General features: G+C 43.1%; 1 pseudogene; it reads left to right on the top strand.

The window, feature by feature from the left end:
• Window positions 1–1489: 1489 nt before the first annotated feature.
• Window positions 1490–18387, top strand: LOC120108992 (annotated as a pseudogene).
• Window positions 18388–19815: the final 1428 nt, after the last annotated feature.

Raw genomic sequence — 19815 nt, 5'->3', positions numbered from 1 at the left:
AAATAAAGATTTGGCTCAGGATTGCCCATTTTTTTCAAATATCTGTCCCACATTCATTCGTGAGGGTACTCCTAATGGGTTGAAGACCATATCAACAGGTGTCCCATCTTGCAAATAGGGCATATCTTGTCTACACTGGCCATCCGCCGGGAGTTTCGGGTTTAATACCGATATTTTAGCAACAAATCCAATAAATCTAAGTGTAGTGCTTGGTGTATTAATTTTTTTTGGAAAGGGAGTGTGTGCGAGTTGTGTATTTCAAGAATAGGTTGTATCCATCCGACTGCACTTTATTTATGGTATTTTATTCATTTTATAGGATAAATAGGAAAAAAAGTGCACGATCTCAACGAATTATTTCTGAATAAATTAAGAAATCATATGTAAGAACCATAGCATTTCGGCCATACATAACATAGAAATCACACTTGGAAAGGGTGGACAATTAGCTAGAGCAGCAGGTGCTGTAGCGAAACTGATTGCAAAAGAGGGTAAATCGGCCACATTAAGATTACCATCTGGGGAGGTCCGTTTGATATCCAAAAACTGCTTAGCAACAGTCGGACAAGTGGGTAATGTTGGGGTGAACCAAAAAAGTTTGGGTAGAGCCGGATCTAAGTGTTGGCTAGGTAAGCGTCCTGTAGTAAGAGGAGTAGTTATGAACCCTGTAGACCATCCCCATGGGGGCGGTGAAGGGAGAGCCCCAATTGGTAGAAAAAAACCCACAACCCCTTGGGGTTATCTTTCCCATGAAATGTGGGAATCATATTTCCATGGGAATTCAACTTTCTCTTCTCTCTCCTTTGAAAACTCCAACCAAACAAGAGGCATCTCATTACTTTTCCGTTGACCACACTTTCCCCCCTTCTTTTCCCGCGAACCAAACGAGCCCTAAGCGTATAGCTGAATGAGGAGTCTCATCGTTGACCGACCCGCAGTGCACCGAAGAAGATCCGATATTTGTCCCGATTCGGAGTCGGGTTACGAAGACTGGGTCGGATTGGATTGGATTTGATTTATAAAAATCCGACCCGATTACACGGCTGTCTAATCTCTCTAGAGTAACCACCAACCCAGAACCCAACCTTTCCTTTTTTTTTTTTTTTTTTTTTTTTTTTTTGCTAAAGCGGGCGATTCATACATAGCGGGTACGAATACACCCTATACAGTCAGAATACAAAATGTCCCGAAAAGCTCTGGGCATATCTCTCTCCCCAACCCATAGGGTACCACCCGAGTGGCATGCTACATACGATGCGACCCAGTCGGCCGCCCCATTAGCCTCCCGATACACATGCCTAGCCTGTAATATCACTCCCTCCCTCGCCAACATCCAGATGTCACGAAGCAAGGGATGGTCACCACCATGACTACTCGGGCCCCTTCTCGGCCTTGCTCGGATCAAAACTCGTGGGTTTCCCGAAAGCTATTCCTGGAATTAGGGTTCCGGCGTTGATCCGGCGGAGGGAGAGAGGGGGAGAAGGAGAGGATGGGAGAGCGCAAGGTGTTGAACAAATACTACCCGCCGGACTTTGATCCGGCGAAGATCCCACGGCGGCGGCAGCCTAAGAACCAACAGATCAAGGTTCGTATGATGCTTCCCATGAGCATCCGCTGCAACACCTGGCACCTACATCTACAAGGGCACCAAGTTCAATTCCCGCAAAGAAGATGTCATCGGAGATGTAATCCCCTTCTATCCCTTCTCATGTGTTTCCCTTCCTCCTCTTCTTCTTCTTCTTTTTGTTCTTGATCGATTCATCTCTTTCCCGCAGCTTCGTTCCATCGTTGTTCGTTTCCTTCTATTCTTTTTCAGTTGATTTCTTTCTTTTTTTTCTTGTAACCTGTTAATTGAAAGTTTAGATTTCGCCGAGTTTTCCACGCAGTTTAAGTTATCTATTCATGGTCCCCTATCGTATTTGCATTATTTTATCTGTTTGATTGATGAGATTCCTTAAGTTTGTTTGATATTCTGTAGAAAGGGTAAAATTATATTTAAAGTTTACCTGGAATTTGAGATTTATCTTAGCTGGGTCGAAATGCCTATACTTTGATACTGTAATTTCATAGATTTTGAGGAACAAGGTAACCTGAAGGCCATAAATTATCTTCAGATTAACATTATCGATGGTGTTAAATTTCAGGAATTCTTTATTTGGTTAATGTTTGGTTGAAAAGTTCAATTTTATTGCGCATTTGATGAGGAACTGAGATTGATGTTTGGAATTTTGATTGGCATCCTGCAGATTTATCTGGGAATTCAGATTTTTCGGTTCTATTTCAAATGCACCAGATGCTCAGCTGAAATTGCATTCAAAACAGATCCTCAGAATTCGGACTATGTTGTTGAATCCGGAGCATCCCGAAATTTTGAGCCTTGGCGGGAAGAGGAAGAAGTGAGTGATTTACATAATGCTCCGTAGCATGTTATATTGCTGGGTTTGACTAGTACATGTTCTGGGGTATTCTTGATCTTTGATATTTTTACAATAGAATTGTTGTTTCAATTCCAATATCTTATGTTGTGCTTTCATCAGGCAGTAGAAAAAGAGAAGAAGAAAAGTGCTGCTGAAGAGATGGGGGATGCGATGAAGTCACTGGAAAACAGAGCGGTGGATTCAAAGAGAGATTTGGACATATTTGCAGCACTAGAAGAAATGAGGTCGATGAAGGTATAAATTGGACTCTATCCCCAAATATCCGTAGACTTTTAAAGTTACTGGTGACATGAATACGACCAGGGGTTCAGGATAGTTCGTGATTCTGTACTATTATCATGCTGACAGATTCTTTTTTGCTGTTCTCCAGTCAAGACATGCAACTGTGAGTGTCGATATGATGCTAGAGACTCTAAGGCGTTCAACCTACGACAAGGTAAGATTTTGGCTACTTTCCTTTCTCACTCCCCCTTGTGAACTTTTCATTCATAAAGAATGATTGAGTATGCGGTCATTTCAGTGAAGCATTAACATCAGTACCATGAGCATGGCCCCTATTGCCTTTATTCTCTATATGACGTTTTCTCTTTCTTCTAGAATATGCTTGAGGAGGGATGGTTATGTTGTTAAAATGATTAAGTTTCATTACAGTTCATATGCGTCGGTATGGAGTGGTACAAAATCTGTACCGACCCGAACTTGAGTCTCGTATCGGTTTCCACCTGTAAGTACAGGATGTGCCATATTGTACTGGGTGGTATGGTAGACCATGCTTTGTCTAAATATCATCAAGATCATATCCGAAGGAAGGTTTTTACAGTGACCTATCTCGACAACTTGTAGTACAATGCTTTTAGGTATCCGATACTTGACTAGTGACCTTGGTGTAGCATTAGTTTGGGCTGATCTTAATGAGTTTTAGATTTTAAGGGAAGAAAGACATAAAAGTCACAAATTAGGGAGTTTGGGTTTGATAAGATTATCATATGTGAATGGCATGCGTATTTGAAAATTTCTTAAGAATGGAAAAAAATAAAGAGGAGATACAGAAAGTGTATAACTCATTATACATTGCTAATAAAGTGTGATAATAGTAAGACCTTTATTAGGTATGTTAGAAGAGTGAGAAGGGTTTTCCCCCCAAAAAAAGTGTAGACCAAGTGGGAAAGGGATATAGTTTTCTTCAATCATTTTCCATATTGAGGGTTTAAATATATTCATGATAAGTATGTGAACTTCTTTTGAGAATGCAACTTACCGGCCGTCAATAATTAATTTAGAAAATAATTTAAAAATAAAATTGGTGAAGATTATGGGTAAAAAGGAGAAAACAATTTAAACGCAAGATATTTGAAGGCAGGCTCTAGAAGTATTATTAACCTTAACCTACAAGCCTCGTCATAACTTGTAAGTATTTAAGTCAGATTTGAGGATCAACTCAGAGATTTTTTTCTACATATCAAGACTGCTACCTGTTAATGTTGCTTTATATCAGTGAAATTTTTGTTAGGTTCTGGATAAAGAATGAGGTTTTTGTAGCAAATCTTTCACAATTGATGCAGTGTTCTTGGTTAGTGTTTGATGTGGATGGTGTAGCTTATATAACAACTGTTGTACGTTCATTTATAAATCAATGTTTTTTGTTCTTAAGTCTTCTCATGAACTTTCTATGCTTTGTCAGGAGCAAAAAATTGCTGAGGAGTTTGATAAAGCAGATGAAGAACTGATCAAATCAATTGCTTTTCCTGTTAGTATTTGAGTATTCCTTTTATTGCTTTTTTTGTCACTGTAATCTATTATTTTCAAAAAGTTTTGTATTAAGATTGGTGCATGAGGTGCTAATAACGAAGTACCTTTTGCAGGGTTCACAAAATTATGTCCAGCGTATACAGGATGATGAAGATGAGGATCTAGATGAGGACTTTGGCCAGTCATCTTCCAATCCATGCAAGTTACCAGATGATAATTTAAAGGTAAATTTTGGCTTTATTGATTGCTTCATTTGTCGTTTTCATTCTTTTGTCCTAAATATGCAAAATTTATATAAATTTTATTGGGGGAACATTTTAAATGTTGGAACTGGCTTTCAAAAATGGAGTGATAGACCTGGTTAAAAGAAAAATTCTTAAAATTCCTATTATCTTGCTGATTGTAAATCCTTTTCTTTATGAAGCTAGTAGTATTAGTTTTTATTTTTTGCCTTTAATTGTTATATACTAATATGACATTACATGAATTGTTGACTTCTTGATTGAAAGAAATCTGAAAGAATTTGCGAGCATTCTCCAGTGAATTCTGTGTTAGGCTTGTTATCCTTTTGTATTCTCATGCATGCCTATCAGGGCTGATCGTCCATGCTGGCATACATCATCATCTTTTAAGACCCTTTGACATGTGCCTTTGACCATAGGTGTTTTCTCACTTATTAATATTTTCTGCACATGAATGCACACAGTAAATTTGGTAGACATTTGCTCTTTTAAAGATGTAACCCCTAGGATTATGAGGGATTGCTAGTCAATAAACTGCTAGAATTTTAAATTCAGATTTTGAAGGCAAATCTAAATTCTGTGCATTTTCAAAGTCTACTATCAGCAGCTATTATTAGTCAGCGTGGACCCCAGATATGTTAAACAACAAGATTCCGCTGTTTTGCAGGGATGCTTGAGCACATAAAAGATAGAAACCAGACTGGAAGAGAGTAGAAGAGAGGAGAGAGTAAGAGAAGAATGTAAGAACAAAAGGAAAAGAGGAAAACAGGGAGCCCCGTGGTCCTCTTTTTAAAGAAAATATCTCATATAAGCTGACTTCTGTAAAAAATCTCCTCCACAGCTGGCTATGAATCCCCCGTTTCATATGTTCTATCAGTCTCTTTTCCTAATCATTTACGGATTCCTAAATAGTAAATAAGTCAAAACACTTAACTAAAAGCCCTAATTTATTTTGAAATTCTGAACTACGCCCCATGAGCCGTGGTTATTTTTCATGCCACATAGCATATTGATATGGTGCTTGATATTGATATTAGATGTTCTAAGTTCTAACCGGTAGACCTGCTAAAACAGAAAAAATGATGACTAAAAACGTAGCTAAAAAATAAAATTAATTCCAGTAACTTGAAGTTTCAAAAATCTGATCACATCACTCGAGCATCAGTTAAGCTATGTATAAAATAATGTTACTTTATATTCCCTACAAATATTGTTACCTTATGTTTGTCCAATCACTGTGACTCTGTGGTGGCACCTTCTTGTCTGCCATACGTTTTGATGCATATATATCCCATATTTCATTGTTGGCCTTACGATTTTTTTTCTATTTCACTTAGCATGCAAATATTGCGCAACATTAACATCCAGCTCCAGTTTATTCATATATAATGTCATCTATCTCTAATTAACAAAATTGAGTCATATGAATTTGTTATTTGTTTACTAGTATATCCCAAACCTCTTCGAAACGCATTACGCTATACTGAGAAGATATACTGATCGTGAGTTGAGTGTTAATGATGGTTGTTTTGCTGCAGTCTGGGTGTTCAAGTCTATGTATGGTACAGTATTCGGAAGACCAAAGAAGATATACATGATTTATCATTTGTTAATGTTTCACTTAATATTCTTTTGAAGTCTTTTAGTGTACACAAGTTTTCTTTGCCTTTTTCTTTTAATGTAATGTTCAAAAGTTTTAATCAGATTAAGGATTTTGTAAACGAGAGTTCAAATGTACTTGGGGCCTAACTGGTGTCTTGCCGTATAAGAAGGTTTCTGATCTGATAGGATAGTCATTTCATGCATATCATATTGACAATCAAGCTTACTGTTTAAGTTACTTGAGGTGTATTAATTAGTCTCAGTTATGCTATGAAGCCAACTATTATTAGCAATTCAAGCCCTGGAAATGCCTGCTTGCAAAAGTTATGTTTCATGATTTTTTATAATTAATTAAAAGCTATATTTTGTTGTTAATAATATTATAACATTCCGTTGTTCCCCTAGTGCAGTGGGATTTGAATATAAAAGTTGAATCATTTCTCAAAAATGTACTGCAGTAGAGCTTTAGAGAAGTTAGTTGTAGTTCTGTGGCACCTTTTAATGTGCATCTGTTGTCCCTGTTCCCTAATTATAGATGGGAGGCATGGTGGGCCAATAGTTGTTTCTTATAAGTTCCTATATGACTATGCATTGGTGAGTGATATATAAGTATCTTGTAAGCTTTGGTTGACAGTTGTCATTATGTAGTCTTTTTAAGTGATAATGCGTATTATCTTGCATGGACAAGTCTGGAGATTCATCAAATTTTTTCTAGACTTATATTTATGTCTGCATGCAGTTCAAATTCAACGTTGTTTGTACTCTAAGCTTATGATCTTGTTATCTTCTGCTGGGGAAAAGTAATTCAGAACTCTCAAGCACAGTGGAAAAACCAACAAATTCCTTAACAAAAAGCAGTATTTTTAACAGTTCTAAAGATGGAGGTACATTTCATACATAAATTGTGTTAACATTTAGATTTTCTCCACTTGCAATATGATTATACAAATAAATAATTATGGGTATTTATAGCAAAGCCATTTATGTCATATTGCTGCTGAATTGAAGTTTATTTTGTATTATCTATTGACATACATAAGTACATGCATGCGTGTACATGTGCATGCTTTCATCTTGTGTTTGTGTACTTGCATGTTTGCATGTGTGTGTGTGCATGCTGTTCTTGCCCATGTGTTTCTGTTGTAAGCAGACGAGGATTCTGCTGTGTTTGAGTTTGTATATAAACCTTGGATTCTAGTTTTCTAGCATACCCTCTTATGAAATTATGCTTCTTATATGACCTACACAACCCTACAATCATGTGCCTGCGTTTGTGCACAAATGGTGTGTTAGATGAAATAGATGGATTTTATACTCTGTCATTTTAGAGTTCCTAACCATAGTAGCTTAGATCCTTGAGGATGATAGTGTTATTTTGATGATTAACAAGCAATAATCAAGAGTATGTTACAAGTTAATTCGATACTTCATTTATAAGTCTGTTACTCTCAGTATATTTGTATAATAAGATAAAGATACATTTCATTGTTTATTTGGATAAATCTAACCTTGAGTTGCAGCAAAGTGTGGATTGAGTCGACCCCAAGGATGATTGGGTCGACTCCGGCACATCAAGAAAGCATCTGGCACACTTCTGCAAAAATGGCACGGATGAACAGTAGTTGGGTCGACCCAAGGAAAGCATGAGTCGACCCAAACCTCAAGCCTCTCAAAGACTCAAGAAAACAGTTCTCTGGAAACCCTGAGAGGGTCGACCCAAGTGGAAGTTGAGTCGACCCAACTGAACCTTGAGTCGACCCAAATACTGAGAGGGTCGACCCAAAGGCAATGACAGAATACATGACAGAATAGGTTCTCTGAAAACCCTGAGAGGGTCGACCCAAGTGGAAGTTGAGTCGACCCAACTGAACCTTGAGTCGACCCAAAGAAATGTTGAGTCGACCCAAGTGAAGGAAGGCTGAATTGCAAGTTTCTGTGGTTCTGAGAGGGTCGACCCAAGGAAAGGTTGAGTCGACCCAAGTGAAAGTTGGGTCGACCCAAGGAAAGGTTGAGTCGACCCAAACACAGGCAGAAGCATAACGGCTAGTTCTGCAGAAGTACTTTTTGTCCTTCCAACAGTGAGTAACAGTTAGTTTTTGAATTCTAACCATTGGGGCTTGTCCAATGGATGAAGGAAACTATTTAAAGTGGCACTATTCATCAGAGAGAACATCCTTTTGCAAAATATCAAAGAGTATACAAGAAAGACAAAGTGCCCTAATCTTCTTCATCCAAGTGCTTCATTCAAGAGTCAAAAGAAAGTGGTTGAGCAGATTCCAAGAGTCATTAAGAGCTCCATCCACCCTTGAAGAGTGAAGCATTCTTGACAAAGAAGAGAGAAGTCACATCAAGCGATAATTATTCTCTAAACTCTTCTTTGTAGATTATATTGTTATATTTGCTCATCTAGGAGCTTAAATCTTCTTACTTTGTTTATTAAACTCATTGTAAAGGTTAGTTGGTAAGCCCGCAAAACCAACGGCATAGGTTGATTGGTGAACCCGTAAAACCAATTGTAAAGGTTCGTTGGTGAGCCCGGAAAACCAACATAGGTTCATCGGTGAGCCCGTAAAACCAACATAGGTTTTTGGTGAACCCGGAAAACCAAAGTGTAAAGGTTTTTGGATTGTGAGCCCGGAAAACAATCCAACTGTAATCCGCGGGATTATAGTGAATTCCCAAGGGGTCGCTTGGGGAGTGGACGTAGGTGCTTAGGAGAGCACCGAACCACTATACTTCTTGTTGTTTGTATTGTGATTTGTTTTAATTCCACTAACTCATCAATTAACATAAGTAAGATAGTTAAAATTCAAGAGAAACCAGTTCACCCCCCCTCTTGGCTTGTCACCTTGGGCAACAATCCTGACTAGGGGTACAAATGGGTCGGGTTGGGTCGGGTCATGAGTGACCCCGACCCAACCCGGTTTCTTATTCAGGTTCTAATTTTGGATCCAGACCCCGACCCGATGATAGGTCAGGTCGGGTCCACCGCTACAATTTTGATCCAACGGGTCATTCGAGTCAGGTCGGGTCCATGTATAACCCAGACCCAACCCTAAAAATTCGGGTTCGGTTCGGGTAAACCCATCCATGGCTTCAGAACTTATGTTTTCACCCTCGCGAGCTCCAGCCTGCGGGCTCAAATAATTTTACAGATTCGGGTCGAGTCAGGTCTGAATTCAGTAAATCTAGACCCGACCCGAAAAAAGGAACAAGTCCAATTTTAGGACCCGCCTCGGCCCCACGGGTGCTCCAAAATGGGTCGGGTCGGGTCGGGTCGGGTCATGGGTCAACTCGACCCATTTGCAGCCTTAATCCCAACCATCAGATCATAAATGTCCTGTTGACAAAAATGGGAAAAAAACTGTTCATGCTATATATATGTCACTACGGCAGTATGCATACATGCATAAATGCACATAAATACATAGATATTTACCAACAGTTGCATATGGTTTTATATCAGTAACCTTAAATTGTAATGACATTAAATGGTTTTCATTATAAGAGTTGGGACCTTGGTTCTCTGTATACCTATGTGGTGGCTTGTAATCCATTCAGCCTTGCATTGTTAACTTCTTAAGAGGCCAGAGTTGTTAGGCACACATCTATATATATTACCAAGCAAATTAGATCTGGCATGAGGAGAAAAATTATATCATTTATGCTCGAAAAAAGTAATAGGAGGATAGACCTCTTTTCTTTTTCCGTATCAAATTGAGTGTTCCTCTTTTTCTGATCATGTATAGATTTCTTTGTTGAATTGGTATGCTCCATGTTATACACTGATCCGGGTGATGTAGCACCTATATGTGTCTTAACCTGCCATCATTCCAAGCATATTTTTGCATTACTCTTCATATGGATCCTACTTCCAATTTATAATTCTAATCCCAAGTCTATGACTCCGGGACAATTTCTCTTAAGTTTATTTCTTGCATTGCCAATGAGTAGTTCCTTATCGTTGCCTCGTCTTCTCTTTCCACTTGTATCCGAGACATCCTTCTAGTTGCACTGCCTTAGCATGCACTTTCCACCCCAATTCAACTGTTCAGCTGGAATTTCCCATGCTGACATGAGGTGGTCTTATCAGCATGGAAAGTGTTCAGGCCCTTCTTCGTGTCTTGAAGTATATGAGACATTTGGTTAAGCTTTGTGAGTGATGCAATGGCATCAGAAATGAATACACACCACACCCACCCTCAGACATATACATGCATGACCATGAATACAAGCACATGCTAGCATAGGTGGTCATCAAATGCCCATTTAGGTTCAACGGAACTTATTAACAGACTGAATCAGTTTGATGGAATACAACTTGTTGTGGAATTAAGATACAGTTAAAGACAAATGTGCATGTATAGCTGCCGACTGGGTTGCATCCTTTGCCGCGCATCACTTGGGAGGTTTTCTTTGAGCAAGTATCGAGGCCATCCCGCCTGCTCTGCATCAGATTGTTTTGGATTGTTCTGGGTGCGCTCACGCTTGTCTAGTGTGAGGCGCCGGTTTATCAAAAAAAAAAAAAAAGACAAATGTGCATAGATGGTTAACCAACTAGATATGATTTTTATAATGCTTAAGACTGATATGCTGGAATATTTCTCTTTGAATAAAATTCTACTTAAAAAAGCTAATGAATTGTTATTAGAAAAATTGACAGACCATGATGTCACATGGAAACACACTCAAAGTACACACATGCATGAATTTGTTCCGTGAGAGTGAATTCTACATGCACAAAAAAACACACCCTCACCCCTGCGGAGAAAAGCTTATCATTTAGAAACCTGCAAACAATGACAATGCCATTAAAAGAGAGAGAGAGAGAGAGATAGAGATAGAGATAGAGATAGAGATAGAGAGATAGATATATATATATATAGAGAGAGAGAGAGACCCTTGAATTTTTCCCAGTAGAATGGCTTTAGAAAAGCATGCTTGTCCAAGTTTAGTTTATTGTGTTGCAGAAGTGCTAAAAAGGTACTTAGTTTTCATGACATCAACTATGAGCTCGTTTATGTTTTCTCTTTCTTCCCAACTAATGTTTTCCCCCTACCAATTTTACAGGAACTTCAGGTGTGGGCTCTTCAGTTACCATGCCGAAGTTTATATTGAAACCACGGCCTGTGGCAGATGGGCCTTCTTCCAAGAAGCCCCGGACTGCACCTATAGAGGATGACCGACAAGATGGTGAAAACAATCAGACGGAAGGCAATCAGATGACGAACGGGCTTGTATCTCTTTGTCAAAATTATGATACAGATGATGAAAGTGATTGATTTCGGATTTCGGATGTCTCTGTCTCGCCTGAGAGAGTCGACTCGTGCAATTTGGAGTCGACTCACACTGTGTGGGAGTCGACTCGCGCTTTGCTGGAGTCGACTCGAGCTTTGTCCAGATTTCGGATGTTTCTGTCTCGCCTGATAGGGTTGACTCGCGCTTTGCCGGAGTCGACTCGCACTGTGCGGGAGTTGATTCGCGCTTTACCGGAGTCGACTCGAGCTTTGTCCAGATTTTGGATGTTTCTGTTTCGTCTGAGAGCGAGTTGACTTGCGTTGTGATGGAGTCGATTTGATGTCGGAGAGTCGACTCCAGCTCGGACGGAATTTACGGGAATTTACTGAAACGGGTGAAAAGAGTGCTATTTTTGGAAAATCTCAAGGATATAAATTCGTGGCCAAAGACTCTGGGGAATACAGAAGGTTGTGACGGCTAGGGTTACAACGAGATAGAGAGAAAGCCTTAAGAACGTGAGAGATTGAAGGAAATAGTTTTTTCTCTTGTAAAAGGAAGAAGGTTGTTTCTCCTTTGTTCGAGCAATCAGTTTGTGATTGACTCGGGATTGTGTTCTCCGTTGTAATTGTTCTACTGCAATAGAATCGAGTAGTCTTGAGGAAGTAGGCAAGTTTTGCCGAACCTCGGTAAATTATGGTGTGTCGTGTTAACTGTCTTCCATAGCAATTTGTTTCGTATTGTTTTTCGTCTCGTGCAAGGTGTAAGATCCTGCAGTTCCGCGTTAGGATTGTCCTCCCCAACAGTTGTCGAAGTTGCTGGGGATTACGAGCTCTCCTTGATTTGTTCATCTTAGAACGAGTGGTATCTGGGCATATCACCTCTTCTCCCAACAGCTGAGATCACCGCTGCTCCAGAAATACCTTAAGACTTAGTTTCTTTTTTTTTTTTGTAAACGAGGTCGGCCATTGTACGGTTAGGTGGGTTGGACTCGAGATCAAATTTTGTACTCAGCTTTGGGGCTCCCCATCAATGAAATACATGCTTTCTCAAATCTTTCTTCGAGTTCGCTTTCACTTGCGCATTCAATGAACTCTTATCTTTGACCGCTTGAATTGAACTCCGCGCATCATTCGTTTTCACAGGTGATTCCGGTATTTTTTGGCGAATTCCACTAAGTCTTTGGGCTCAGCTTTTGGAAGAATCCCGTCAAGTCTTTGGGCTCAGCTTTCGGAAGAATCCCGTCAAGTCTTTGGGCTCAGCTTTCGGAAGAATCCCGCTAAGTCTTTGGGCTTGGACTTAATTGCAGTGTAGAGTGACGCTGGGTTGCTGTTCGACCGTTGGAACTTGCATGTCTCTTGACCTCGAACTTGGTTGAGGCGCTGTTAGGTGGGACTCGAGGTCGAGGGACATTGGGCTCGCGGCCGATGCAGCTGGGCGCCCCTAAGCTTGGTCGGGGCATCATTAGGTGGGACTCGAGGTCGTCGCAGCAGGCCATCCCGAACTTGGTCGAGGCATCCCGAGCTTGGTCGAGGCATTTCGAACTTCGTCGGGCTTCATTTGGCAGGACCTAAGGTTGAGGGAGACTGAGCTTGCAGTTGGCGCAGCGGAGCATCTCGAACTCGGTCGGGCATCCAAACTCGATTGGGTATCCGAACTCGGTCGGGCACCGTTTGGCGAGACTTGGGTTGAGGGAGACCGAGTTTGCAGTTGGCGCAGCGGAGCATCCCGAACTTGGTCGGGGCATCCCGAACTTGGTCGGGCACCGTTTGGTGAGACTTGAGGTTGAGGGAGACCGAGTTCGCAGTTGGCGCAGCGGAGCATCCCAAACTTAGTCGGGGCATCGCCAGGTTTCCCTCAAGGGCTCGAATCATCTTAGGGACATCCTGGAGTTCACAAGTAGATTAACATTGGAAGAAGCGTTTAATAATTAAGAGAATCTTGAGAAACACTTTATTGGTAGGAGGGACAATTCTACATATTTCTGCCAAATCCTTCCATTATTAAGTACGGCTGGTACCATTTCGATGTGTTTCGATTCTTTCGAACAAGAGAGGTTTGATGCTTCTGAATCCATTGTATTAATTCCACTTCCTACTCGCAGTATGCTCTTAATGATCCCGGCTCATGATTCAAGTTGTGTTCTCAAACACTGGAGACCCCTCGGGGGCTTTATTGATAATACATTCGGAGGTTCTTGGAGTGCCAGCTTCGGGGAATGGGAGTCCCTTCAAGGGACTCCAACTTGTACACTCCAGGCCGCTGGACTCAAGCAACTCGATATGGTCCATCCCAGTTCGGAGCAAGCTTTCCTTGCTCGGTAGGTTGAGAAGCCTCAATTTTTCTCAGGACGAGATCTTCCACTTTGAAGAGCTTGACTTTTATCCTGGAATTGTAGTATTGCGCCGCTTTCTGTTGATATCTTGCCATGCAGATTCGAGTGGCCTCCCTTGTTTCCTCGAGGAGATCCAAGTTACTTCTGAGTTGGGATGAGTTGGAGGCTGCGTCATAGTTCTCCACCGTTAGCGACAAGAGTCTGATTTCTAAGGGGATGATCGCCTTTATTCTGTAGGCCAGGTTGAAGGGGGTTTCGCCGGTGGGGACTCGGAATGTAGTTTTGTAGGCCTAGAGGATATTGTAAAGATCTTCGACCCATTGCCCTTTGGATCAGTTGAGTCTGGCTTTGAGTCCCTGAAGGATGGTGTGATTTGTCACCTTGGTTCCTCCGTTCGTCCGTGGATGAGCGACTGAGGTGAAACGATGGTCGATGCCGAGCTCGGAGCAGAACTCCCTGAAGCGGGCATTGTCGAACTGGCGGCCGTTGTCGGATATGAGGACGCTGGGGAGCCCAAACCTGCAAATTATTGATTTCCAGACGAAATCTCGCATTTTCGGCTCGGAGATTTGGGCCACCGGTTCAGCTTCAACCCACTTGGTGAAGTTGTCGATGGAGACAATGAGGAACTTTCTCCGTCTCGTGGCCTGAAAAAATGGACCCAAGATGTCGATCCCCCATTGGGCAAATGGCCAAGGGGCGCTGATCGAGGTCTGTGGGACTGAGGGTCGGCGCTGAATGTTGGTATTTCGCTGACATCGATCGTACCTTTGGATGAAGTCCATAGCGTCTTTAAAGTGTAGGCTAATAGTATCCTTGGCGTAGAATCTTGTGGGCTAGGGCCCGGCCTCTAGGTGGTTCCCGCAAATCCCTTCATGGACTTCTCGCATGGCATAATCTGCCTCTGAAGGACGGAGGTATCTGAGGAGAGCTTGGCTTCGTACAAGAGGTATCGAAAAGCCTGACGCTTGATTCGGCGAGCTTCGAGCTCGTCGTTGGGGAGGATTTCGCTCTGCAGGTAGTTGACAAACGCGTCCATCCAGCTCGGTTCGGTTTCGACGCAGAGAACTGGTTTAGGCTCCTCAGTGCCGGGTGCTTGGAGATACTTGAGCGTTGTGGTCTTCGGGAGCTTGCTCATGCGGGAAGTTGCTAGTTTTGATAGCTGGTCCGCCCTCGCGTTCTCTGCTCTGGGAATGTGCTGGATGTCGAAGGCGCTCAGTGTGGAGGTGATATCTCGCACCTTTTGGGGGTACTTTTGCATCGACGGCTCCCTCGCTTCGAAATCTCCCAAGATCTGGCTCACGACCAGTTGGGAGTCACTGAAGACCTTTAGGCTCCGACCTTGAGCTCCTTTGCCAACCTCAGCCCGGCGATGAGCGCCTCGTACTCCGCTTCATTGTTTGAGGCGGGAAACTCGAAGCGTAGGGCTTGCTCTGCGACCACCCCATCCGGGCTAGTGAGGATGAGGCCTGCACCGCCACCCCCCGAGGTTGAGGAGCCGTCCACATGTAGAACCCATGGTTGCCTCGGGGTCTCCTCTCTTGATGTGAGCTCAGGCTCGGGGTCGTCCGGTAAGGTGCACTCTACTATAAAATCAGCGAGCACTTGGGCCTTGACTGCCGGCCTCGGGCGGTACTCGAGGTCGAATTTTTCGAGCTCGACCACCCACTTTACGATTCTCCCCGCACGATCCGACCGTTGCAGGACTTGCTTTATAGGCTGGTCGGTCACTATGGTTACGGTGTGGGCCTATTGTCATTTTGATCTTCAGGCGGTGCAGCATTCTCCGCCGACCTTCTTTCATCACGCCAGTTCTGCACGAACTGGTTGAGCACCCCACGGCGAATGAGTGCCTCAATCTCGTCTCTGAGTCAGAAGCACTCCTCTGTGTCGTGGCCCTGGTCTCGATGGAAGCGGCAATATTTTCTGGAGTGCCGTCGAGTTTCTGACTCCCGCATCGGGGGTGGAGGTCGGAAATAGTCTCGGCCTTCTATTTCCATGAGGATCTCCGTCCGGGGTGCATTGAGGGGAGTGTAGTTCCCGTACCTCCCCGGGGGTATTCTTGGCCGAGGCGGGGATCTCGGTCGAGGTGGGATCCTCGGTCGGGGCTGCGCTCGCTGACGAGGTGGACTCCTTAAACGAGGCAGGTTCTTCTCTCGGCGGGGAGACCGACTTCTCGGGCGGCCGCGCTCCTCGTGGCGCCTTTTCTTCCCTTTTAAGGCGTGCTCAGCTGCGCCCCGCCGGGAGGCGATAGCCTCCTCGGCCTTTGCATATTTCCGAGCTCGGACCAGCATCTCGGTGAAATCGGTGAATAAATTCTTCTCAATGGAGAAGAGGAACTTGTAGGACCGAGCTCCTGTCTTCAGCGCGGACATAGCGATCGACTGATCGAGGTCGCGGATTGCGGCGGTGAAACGGTCGATGTAGTCTTTGAGGGACTTTCCTTCCTTTTGCTTGATGTCGAGGAGAGAATCCGACGGTCGCCGCTGGCGTTGACTGGCAGCAAAGTTGGCAGCAAAGTTGGTAGCAAACTGCTTGCCAAGCTGCTCGAAGGAGGACACAGTGCTCGGCTTCAAACCGGAGAACCAAAGCCGTTCCTCGGAGGGTTGCAGGGAAAGCCTTGCAGAGCACAGACTTCGAGGACCCCTGCAATGCCATAAGGGCTCGGTAGCTCTCCAAGTGGTCCAGGGGTCGGTGGTTCCGTTGTAGGGCTCTATTTGAGGCATTTTGTACCTTAGTGGGACCAATTCGTCCTCGATCTGGCGGGAGAAGGATGACTTGGTAGTGAACTCAAAGTCACCCTCACGCCTTGCCTTTCGGTTTTAGAGCGCCTCGATCTGCCGCTCGAGTTTCTCGACCTTCTTGTCAAGTTCTCCGCCTTGGGAGATTGCCACGGTGGTCTGTTCCGGTACCGATTGACCCGGGACCGACTCGGCCTTCGAAGGTTGGGGCCTTTTATCCTGGTTCTTCCCTAGCGGCTCCCTCTGGGGAGACGCTCGGGTTGAACCCTGGTAACAGCGCCGTTCTTCATGGTTGACCCTCGAAGAGTCATGGGGATCTCGGGCTTGGAACACCGGTCCATCTGGAAGCAGTGCCGGACCTGAATCTGCGGAGGCGACATAGGAGGGGCCTCCATGCGTTGCAGGCCTTGGACTGCTGCTGCCAGGGCCTGGACTTGCTGTACCAGCATGTTGAATTGCTCTGGTTGGACCTGAGGATCTTGATCCGCCGGAGGCCTTGGTAGTGAGTTCTAGACTAAGTGGCCAGGACTTGGTGCGCGATGCCGAGAGGCGTTAGAGGCTCCTTTACTCCTTAGCCTCATCGTCACGACTCGGGCTCTTCCTCTAGCGCCAACTGTTGCTGGAAATTGGACCCAGGGGTGACCGCGGGCCGAGGAGGGGCGGCTCCGGCAGGTGGTGCGGCGGCGGAAGGCTTTCTCTGGGGGATCTGCAAGAAGCCGGTGGCCGGAGGTTCCGGCACCGACCCTCCGATGCTTAAGTCAGAGGGGGGTTTTCTTGTGGAGCAGAAAGAGAGATTATGTAAAAAGTTATCCCCTGAGGAGAAGAAGAAGCCCCCTTTTTATAAGAGGGGGTGTAGGGGTTACCTGTTACTGGACGTGACTGTGCGAATTAATGAGTTACCGTAGTGATTGGACGTGATCGTATGAATTAATGAGTTATTGTAGACGATCCGAGATTTTGGGCTGGCTGGCGGTCCGTTGAGAGCGTGCGCATTTAAACGTTGACAGTTGTTGAAGCGAAGATCGCGGGATTGGACCCCGGATGAGGAGGAGGGGGACTTGATTTTCGGTGGAGTGGAGAGGTCTGCTTCTTCCTTTGGCTAGGTCTTCTTTGAACTTGAGGTCGATTGGACACAACTTAGTCGAGATCAAGGTTGTAAGCTCTGGGGCCGGGCGCGCTGAGGTCAGGCACCTCGAGGTCGGATGTCTTGAGGTTGGGCACCTTGAGGTCGGGCGCCGGAAGAGTTGCTGCCGTCACGCTCGCCATCAAGTATCGGCGATTTATCCACGTGCTTTGAGCAATCCATTTTTTCCCCCAGCAATACGTTTGCCTAGAAAAATGCTTTGTACAATTTTACAAGCCTAGAAGGCTTGCGTTCGTCTCCTTATTTTGTAGTGACATTTTCTTGGAGCATGTAACATCTGATCGTCTGATATTTCTATTGATTATCGGGGAAAAGAAAAAGAGAAAGCTCTTTAGCTGACATGCATATTGATTCCTAAAGTTATTTGTATCATTTATCAATTGTTTTTGGATACCTCCAATTAGAAAGGAAATGGTAAAATGCCGCTAAGCGTGAATTATTATTACTTTCATCAGCAGCTCAAGCAGTTCATCAAGATCGTTGACAAAATGTAGAGCATCCTTTCTTCTAATAAAGTTGATGACGTCATCATTTGGCACAGAGAAATTAGTTTCAGTAGTATAGATTGTCATTGAACTTCTTTTTTTTTGCTAAAATTGTCATTGAACTTCTCTCATTGTTCTTCATTTATGCTGAGACCATCCTGAGTGGTGACTTGCTGCAAAAGGGAATGAGAAAGGGCTTGACACTGCTCGGTTATCTGCAACGAATATTTGATCAAGTTTATGAGAGCTTTCACAAAATATGGAGAAGTGTATGCTATGATGACTATATGAATATTCAGATGGCTGGAGAATATGAATCAGTGCACCAATCTGTATGCTCTGTTGAGTTCTATGGATGAAACATGCTACTGTGATATGATATTTATTTTCAAGTTAAATTCTATTTGCTCTTTTGGCAGCAGTTTTCTTGACGTCTCCTTGGCTGTTTGTTCCTGTGGAAGCGGAAAGTAGGCTGATGCTGGTCAGGAGCCACTGCTCTCTTTCTCTGTCTTCTTCCCTTCTCTATTCCCTGTTTCCAGTCGTATGGCTCTTTACCCCCTGTTTATTGTCATTTTATTGTTTAAATAAAGCTTGAGATGCTTGACCACTTTTTTCTAGGGCTCGTTTGGTTCGCAGGAAAAGAAGAGGGAAAGTATAGTCAACCAGAAAGTAAAGAGATGCCTCTTATTTAGTTGGAGTTTTCACAGAGACGGAAAAGTTGTATTTCTGAAAAAATATGATTTCCACGCTTTATGGGAAAGACTTTCTCATAAGAAATATGGAAAAATTACTTTTTCGTTTGCTGGAAGTCGAAACATTTTTATTTTTTTCCAAAAAGATCCTTCAGTTATTCTTATTTGATTCAAAACATTAAAAATATAATTTTTATTAAGGGTATAATAGGAATTACATATAACTTTTTTAGAAAAGTGGATGGTCAACCAAATATAAGCACTCTAGAAACCTGTCACTTTCTCAAGGTCAATCAAATATGCCAAAAGTATTTTTTTCAGGCATCCTCTTTTTAGAAATCTGCTTTCCAAAAAATATATTCATATAAGAAAAAATGCTTCATGCGAACGAAACGAGCCCTAAGGAAAAAAAAAAAAAAGACTTGAGACTGAATTGTTCTGCGGTATTTAATTGACGAGAGTCTGTCAGATTATTTATCATGCATCTTTGTGTCTCTATTACTGCAAAGTTATGACATGCTTGTCTTCAGATGAAGCCCTGGAAGTGCATAGATTATTGCATCACCAATCAACTTTAGCTTAGCTGGTTGTTATCCCTATCTACTTGAGAAAGATTACATCCTCAACACATTTCTTAAAAGGAGAAGGTATAGATTAATCCATCAATATTGGTGAATCTGTGATTGTCTGTGGTAACTGTAATTGATGCTGCCAAGCTGCCACACCTAAGAATTAGCTATAGTGTAGTTTGAATCTCCTTGCGTATGAAAAAATTAGAGGATGATATGGAATTGCAAGGGAGTTTGATGGCTGAATGCTTTCTTGATGAACAACCAATGTTTCTTCAAAGAATGGATTTCTGGAGATGGGTTCTTTCTGGAGAATCCGAGTTTCTATGCTCTTCAAATTGGACCAAGACATCCTTCTCAACCGTAGAAGATTGAACTAGCTGTGACCAGTCCACGCTATTTGCTTTGGACCTCTTAGCTGAAGGCAGTTTCCGTATCCAGTCAACTGAGGACCTGATGGCCTAGGACCAAATTGAAATTGATAAAAGTAGATGAAGGCTGTCATCGAGACGTCCCATAGAAAGTCTTGTATTAATACCATATGCTTAAATGTACATAACAGATGCGTATATGGATCTCTTCT

This window comes from Phoenix dactylifera, unplaced genomic scaffold (genome assembly GCF_009389715.1).
Source record: "Phoenix dactylifera cultivar Barhee BC4 unplaced genomic scaffold, palm_55x_up_171113_PBpolish2nd_filt_p 001702F, whole genome shotgun sequence".
NCBI classification, from domain to species: Eukaryota; Viridiplantae; Streptophyta; class Magnoliopsida; order Arecales; family Arecaceae; genus Phoenix; species Phoenix dactylifera.
This window is presented reverse-complemented; position numbering and strand designations above follow the sequence as displayed.